The sequence below is a fragment of the Scyliorhinus canicula genome, chromosome 5, assembly GCF_902713615.1.
Source record: "Scyliorhinus canicula chromosome 5, sScyCan1.1, whole genome shotgun sequence".
NCBI classification, from domain to species: domain Eukaryota; kingdom Metazoa; phylum Chordata; class Chondrichthyes; order Carcharhiniformes; family Scyliorhinidae; genus Scyliorhinus; species Scyliorhinus canicula.
The window spans coordinates 231,041,986-231,050,144 of record NC_052150.1 but is presented as its reverse complement, the minus strand read 5'-3'; positions in this window follow the sequence as shown (position 1 = coordinate 231,050,144).

The following is an 8,159-nucleotide window of genomic DNA, read 5'->3' as shown; positions in this document are numbered from 1 at the left end:
CCAACCATGTCCTCCGGGCTACATGGTGGCCTAGGTTGGCACTGCGGACTCTGTCCTCGCATGTTCCCCACTCCCTGCCGCATCCCCGCAGACTCTGGCCTGGGTACTGTCCCTACTGTTGGCTGGTGCTGCCCTTGCCAGCGGTTCACTCTGCGGCCCCTGTCTGTAGGATGTTGCCCTCGGGTGTGCCGCATGATGCCCAGCCGCTGGGTGGTGGCCAGTTGGAATGGTATGGTGGACAGTGGGGTGGTGGGCAGGGGCACCCATACAGCCGGTATTGATGGGTGGTCAGTTGGGTGCAAGGTGACCACCTTGCAGGCCGCGGCAATGGCCTGAACACACCCCAGTCCTGTGAGGGGGTCACCTCAGCCCCACGTCCATCCCCCTTCACCCCCTGGTCCCCCACCCCCAGCCAGCAGGGCCAGTGTCTGGCTGGCAGCCCATGGTTGCGACACTCCGTGTCCGAGCTCTTCTGTGTCTCTCATTAGCCACGGCACCTGGTTCCTAATCTTTAAAAGCACAAGTGGACCTTGGCATTGACCCTTCCCTCCAGTGGAGGCGGAGAATTGCGGAGGCCGCAGAGAATACTGGGTCAGGCTCGCTAATGATATGCCAACGCCGATGACTGTACAGAATGGAACGCATTGATGCCACTGTCGAGGCACTGAAGAATTGTGATTTGGCCACAATTGCAGCATCAAAACCGATTTTCCGCTGATCGCGTTTCCCAATTTTGCCGTTGGCCAACGGAGACTCCCGCCCACAGTCTTCGCATCAAACAATTTCCATGATAACTCCAACAGAAAAATCCTTCATTCCTGTGTGTTACATGTCTAAGTAGGCAGCAAGGTCCGGGACAATCAGCACGATTCTTCCAACATGGCCGTCAACCTCCCAACCTCAGTCATTTCCCTTGTTTCTGCAACATGTCCAACATGCATCGTTCCTCAGTCTCTAACTGAGTCCGTCTCTGTGGTTTTAATCAAGACAAATGTGGACTTAGTGATTCAAACGTTTTGAAGTCCACACCAGGAGTAGTTAATCGAGTGCCTCCTAGTGTTTCCCTCCAATTTTGTCTGTGCTCCTTTAGCACGTTCACAATACCTGCCTCCTTCTGTCCCTCATGTAGCACTAACAATCCTTCCTGACTGGTTAATGAATGTTTACTCAAATCTCGAGGATCTCCTTCACCAAAACTATATGCTCAGAGTAGCCCCTGCGTCTCTTAAAGTTGTTATGGGTTTGGTTACTTCTGTCGAGGAAAATGGGGTGACTTTCCCCTTAGACACAAAACTGATATATCTCTCATCTACCTCGGTACGGGTGTGGGCTGAGGTGACCCCCCCCCCCCCCTCACAGGACTGGGGTGTGTTCAGGCACAGAGGTATATCTCTCATCTCCCTCATTCCTTACAGTTGCTCTCACAGCAGTGTTCACCTCAGGTCTCCTCACTCCAGTTGAGACTACCGTCCACTTTCGCTCCTTTCTCAAAATCGTCTCTATGAACCCCAACAAATAGAGACAGACTCAACCTGCTGTGTGCTGCCTTTCAGATCGAAGCAGAAAACTGAAAGCCAAAATGGAAACTGCCTTTCTGTTCCAGAGGTTTCTGAATGGCTCCACCAATTGCAATTGAAAACAGGGGCTGGCCCAGAATCTCAGGAGAGCTGATTGGCTGCTAACCAAGTCCATCAAAATGGCATCAGGGATCAAGCCAAAGTGCATCCTGAATCAAGATGTCTGCCCGGCCAGTCCTAATAGCAGCGGTTTCAGTTCAAAACCATAGACTGCTGTTTAAAAGCAAGGTTTACAATTCTGGGACAGCCAGCAAACACCCATCATCTTTAATAGTGTCATTTACCTTAACCACTGACCAGCTACTGACACCCATTGATTTCCTCATGTCTCCAGTTTGATTACGAACGGATCCTGACATTCTGATTTAGAATGCACCCACGATGAGAAACAGCGTTCAGATCTTTTGTTTTTGGGATTGCCGTTTGTTTGAAGTATAATCTGTATCGAACACCAAGGGGTGAAAGGCCGATGGTTGCTAGGCTGTGCTGCTAATATGATAACTGATCCATTCCCATTCTCATTCACTCAGTCTCACAAAGCAAGTGTCTGTGTAAACAGCTTGGGTTTGGCAAGGTGAAGGGACCTTCACATTTCACACAGCTGTTGTTTTTTGTGCTCCTGGACAGATAGCATCCACAGATGCCGTCATAAAGATTCTTCACGAGTGGGACATCAGCACAACTGTGGCCCTGGGGGATAAGCTGGAAGCAGAGAGGCAGCGGGTATTAGCGACCGAGAAGAAACTGAAACTGGAGGAAACCAACAGGTCAGACGTCAGGCAGCTATTCCAGACTGAGAGCTGGTGGGATATCAGACACACTGGGGAAACTGCTCCCCCCCAGTGGAGCTGTTACAGACTGAGAGCTGGTGGGATATCAGACACGCTGGGGAAACTGCTCCCCCCAGTGGAGCTGTTACAGACTGCTGGCTGGTGGGATATCAGACACACTGGGGAAACTGCTCCCCCAGTGGAGCTGTTACAGACTGCTGGCTGGTGGGATATCAGACACACTGGGGAAACTGCTCCCCCCAGTGGAGCTGTTACAGACTGCAGGCTGGTGGGATATCAGACACACTGGGGAAACTGCTCCCCCTAGTGGAGCTGTTACAGACTGCTGGCTGGTGGGATATCAGACACACTGGGGAAACTGCTCCCCCCAGTGGAGCTGTTACAGACTGCTGGCTGGTGGGATATCAGACACACTGGGGAAACTGCTCCCCCCAGTGGTGCTGTTACAGACTGCTGGCTGGTGGGATATCAGACACGCTGGGGAAACTGCTCCCCCAGTGGAACTGTTACAGACTGCTGGCTGGTGGGATATCAGACACGCTGGGGAAACTGCTCCCCCCAGTGGTGCTGTTACAGACTGCTGGCTGGTGGGATATCGGACACACTGGGGAAACTGCTCCCCCCTAGTGGAGCTGTTACAGACTGCTGGCTGGTGGGATATCAGACACACTGGGGAAACTGCTCCCCCCAGTGGTGCTGTTACAGACTGCTGGCTGGTGGGATATCAGACACGCTGGGGAAACTGCTCCCCACAGTGGAGCTGTTACAGACTGCAGGCTGGTGGGATATCAGACACGCTGGGGAAACTGCTCCCCCCAGTGGAGCTATTCCAGACTGCTGGCTGGTGGGATATCAGACACACTGGGGAAACTGCTCCCCCCAGTGGTGCTGTTACAGACTGCTGGCTGGTGGGATATCAGACACGCTGGGGAAACTGCTCCCCCAGTGGAACTGTTACAGACTGCTGGCTGGTGGGATATCAGACACGTTGGGGAAACTGCTCCCCCCAGTGGAGCTGTTACAGACTGCAGGCTGGTGGGATATCGGACACACTGGGGAAACTGCTCCCCCCTAGTGGAGCTGTTACAGACTGCTGGCTGGTGGGATATCAGACACGCTGGGGAAACTGCTCCCCCCAGTGGAGCTGTTACAGACTGCAGGCTGGTGGGATATCGGACACACTGGGGAAACTGCTCCCCCCAGTGGTGCTGTTACAGACTGCTGGCTGGTGGGATATCAGACACACTGGGGAAACTGCTCCCCCCAGTGGTGCTGTTACAGACTGCTGGCTAGTGGGATATCAGACACGCTGGGGAAACTGCTCCCCCAGTGGAGCTGTTACAGACTGCAGGCTGGTGGGATATTGGACACACTGGGGAAACTGCTCCCCCCTAGTGGAACTGTTACAGACTGCTGGCTGGTGGGATATCAGACACACTGGGGAAACTGCTCCCCCCAGTGGTGCTGTTACAGACTGCTGGCTGGTGGGATATCAGACACGCTGGGGAAACTGCTCCCCACAGTGGAGCTGTTACAGTCTGCAGGCTGGTGGGATATCAGACACACTGGGGAAACTGCTCCCCCCAGTGGAGCTATTCCAGACTGCTGGCTGGTGGGATATCAGACACTCTGGGGAAACTGCTCCCCCCAGTGGTGCTGTTACAGACTGCTGGCTGGTGGGATATCAGACACACTGGGGAAACTGCTCCCCCAGTGGTGCTGTTACAGACTGCTGGCTGGTGGGATATCAGACACACTGGGGAAACTGCTCCCCCAGTGGAGTTGTTACAGACTGCAGGCTGGTGGGATATCAGACACACTGGGGAAACTGCTCCCCCCAGTGGAGCTGTTACAGACTGCTGGCTGGTGGGATATCAGACACGCTGGGGAAACTGCTCCCCCAGTGGAGCTGTTACAGACTGCAGGCTGGTGGGATATCAGACACGCTGGGGAAACTGCTCCCCCAGTGGTGCTGTTACAGACTGCTGGCTGGTGGGATATCAGACACGCTGGGGAAACTGCTCCCCCAGTGGAGCTGTTACAGACTGCTGGCTGGTGGGATATCAGACACACTGGGGAAACTGCTCCCCCTCGTGGGGCTGTTACAGACTGCTGGCTGGTGGGATATCAGACACACTGGGGAAACTGCTCCCCCCAGTGGAGCTGTTACAGGACAGAGCCTGTCCCCAGGGGGCTCTGTGTCCGGAGGGGGAGCCTGTCCCCAGGGGGCTCTGTGTCCGGAGGGGGATTCTGTCCCCAGGGGCTCTGTGTCCGGAGGGGGAGTCTGTCCCCAGGGGGCTCTGTGTCCGGAGGGGGAGTCTGTCCCCAGGGGGCTCTGTGTCCGGAGGGGGATTCTGTCCCCAGGGGCTCTGTGTCCGGAGGGGGAGTCTGTCCCCAGGGGGCTCTGTGTCCGGAGGGGGAGTCTGTCCCCAGGGGCTCTGTGTCCGGAGGGGGAGCCTGTCCCCAGGGGGCTCTGTGTCCGGAGGGGGAGCCTGTCCCCAGGGGGCTCTGTGTCCGGAGGGGGAGCCTGTCCCCAGGGGGCTCTGTGTCCGGAGGGGGAGTCTGTCCCCAGGGGGCTCTGTGGCCTCTGGGGGAGTCTGTCCCCAGGGGGCTCTGTGTCCGGAGGGGGAGTCTGTCCCCAGGGGGCTCTGTGTCCGGAGGGGGAGTCTGTCCCCAGGGGGCCCAGTTCCGGAGGGGGAGCCTGTCCCCAGGGGGCTCTGTGTCCGGAGGGGGAGCCTGTCCCCAGGGGGCTCTGTGTCCTCAGGGGGAGTCTGTCCCCAGGGGGCTCTGTGTCCGGAGGGGGAGTCTGTCCCCAGGGGGCTCTGTGTCCGGAGGGGGAGTCTGTCCCCAGGGGGCTCTGTGTCCGGAGGGGGATTCTGTGGGCAGGATGGTGCAGCAAACTAAAACCATGTCCTCTGCTGCATCCACACCCTCGGGTGACGGGGTGGTGGGGGGGGGGGGGGGGGGGGGGCGGTGAAACTGCTTCCCAGTAAGTTGGTCTTTAAAGGGATCTGGGTTAGTTTTTGACAAGGAAGAATGGGGCAGTAGACGCTGAGTGGAAACATCAGTGAGTGTGAGATGCTGGAAAACCTGGATTCTATAACCTGAAATCTCATTTCTCTCCACTCCAGGATTCAGAATCAGCTTTCAGAAATCAGCAAGGAACTGGCCCAATATCAACACGAGGTAACTGTCCCATCAGCATCATTCCAACCGGTGCCTGCTGAAACAAACTGTCCTTCAGTAACTTTCCCAGAAATCATGGCCAGGTTCGGATCAGTACTTTGGGAGGGTTATTCAATCAAAGTCACATTTGCTGTTACAACCTGTTTAGTTAGATCATTGCTTTACTATGCCTTAGATTTCCAGATATTAGATATTCTTTTCTTTCATATTTCCTGTGATTGAAACAATACTGAGAAAACAATATAATAGGACGCCATTCGGCCCATCAGGTCTGCACTGTTAGCTGAAAGAGCAGCCTATCTAGGCTCACTCCTCCGCCCTATCCGTGTAACCCCACCTAACCTGCACAACTGGGGAGGAACCAAGACCAAGGTGGGTGGTCAGTGGGGTGTAAGATGGCTGCCTTGCGGACCACGGCAATGGCTGTCCCATAGGGGGCTTACCCCGGCCCATGCCCGTACCCCCATCACCCCCCCCCCCCCACTGGCTGGTCCCTCCCCCCAGCCAGCCCAGCCCGTGTCCGGCCTGCAGCCCATGGTCACGGCTCTCCCGGTCCGTGTAAAACCTCCTCCTCCGTCTCTCATCAGCCACGGTGAAAGCACTAGTAAACTTCGCCGTTGGGAATTCCTCACAGTGGAAGCGGAGAACCGCGGATGCCCCGGAGAATACCGGGTCAGACCCACTAATGATATACCAACAGTGTTTACTGTACAGGCAGAGTGGAACAAAGTGACGCCGCTGTCGAGGCAACGGAGCAGTGAAACTGGCACCCGCCATGATTCTGGCCTCAAAGCCGATTCTCTGCCCAATTGCGTTTCCCAATTGCAGCCTTGGCCGACACAGAATCCCACCCAAGGTTTCTGAATTGGGGCAACGCTGATTTCAGTCATGTCAGACTGGATCTGGCAAAGTGGACTTGGGACCTCCACTTGTAGCCAGGTTCATATCAGAGCAGTGGGATTCAGTCAAAACGGATACAGAGGAGCGATCCTTTAAAACAGAGACAAGGAGGGATTCCTTCAGCCAGAGGGTGGTGAATCTGTGGAACGCTGTGGAGGCCAAATCACTGAGTGTCTTTAAGGCAGAGATAGATAGGTTCTTGATCAATAACGGGGTCAGGGGTTATGAGAGAAGGCGGGAGAATGGGGGTGAGAAAATATCAGCCATGGTTGACTGGCGGAGCGGACTCGATGGGCCGAGTGGCCTAATTCTGCTCCTATAGTCTGTGTCCTCGCTGCTGTCTGACACAAGACAGCTTTGATGCTAACTTACAAATATTCTCTGGCCTTGGGTGAGGTGCCAGAGGATTGGGAACGGCTAATGTAGTGGCATTATTCAAGGGAAGTAGGGAAAGACCAGGGACAGGATTCTCCAACACCCGAATCGGAAAAGGCGATTGGGCGGAGAATCAGTCGGGAAGTCAAAATCATGGCCGGCGCCAGGCACCCGATGGAACGCCACGCTCTGGAAAACCACGCTCCGGAACACCGTGCTCCGGAACGGCACGCTCCGGAAAGCCATGCTCCGGAACGGCATGCTCCGGAACACTGTGCTCCAGAACACCGTGCTCCGGTACGCCACGCTCCGGAATGCCACGCTCTGGAAGGCCACGCTCCGGTACACCGTGCTCCGGAAAGCCACGCTCCGGAATGCCACGCTCCAGAACGCCACGCTCCGGAACACCGTGCTCCAGTACGCCACGCTCCGGAATGCCACGCTCCAGAACACCACGCTCCGGAACACCGTGCTCCGGAACGGCACGCTCCAGAAAGCCATGCTCCGGAAGGCCACACTCCGGAACACCGTGCGCCGGAACGCCACGCTCCGGAATGCCACGCTCCAGAACGGCACGCTCCGGAACACCGTGCTCCGGAACGCCACGCTCTGGAATGCCATGCTCTGGAACGGCACGCTCCGGAAAGCCACGCTCTGGAACGCCACGCTCCGGAACACCGTGCTCCAGAAAGCCACGCTCCGGAAAGCCACGCTCCGGAATACCACGCTCTGGAACACCGTGCTCCGGAACGCCATGCTCCGGAATGCCACGCTTTGGAACGCCATGCTCCGGAACACCGTGCTCCGGAACGCCACGCTCCGGAAAGCCACGCTCTGGAATGCCGCGCTCCGGAACGCCACGCTCCGGAAATCCAGCCTCTAGAATGCCATACCCCGGAACGCCACACTCTAGAATGCCACGCTACGGAACGCCATGCTCCGGAATGCCACGCTCCGGAAAGCCACGCTCCGGTGCCTTGACAGCAGCGTCAATGCATTCTGTTCCGCACATACAGGAAACATGGTTGGCACACCATTAGCGGACCTGACCCGGTGTTCTCCGGGGCCTCCCCGTTGCTCCACCTTCGCGGAGGAATAACCGACGGAAAGGTTTGCTTGTGGTTTTAAAAATAGGGGAACATGAGAGGGAGAGAGGACATGCAGAGGTGTGACTGTCGGGTTGCCGGTCCTGAAGGGATGGCTGGAGTGAGGGGGGGTGGGGGAGTAGCACTTGCCAGGCCCTGGGGGGGGGGTAATGGCAGAAGGGAGTGAGCAGGGGTGTCCAGGCATGGTCTGTCATTGCTGCGGTCTGCAAGGCAGCCATCTTGCT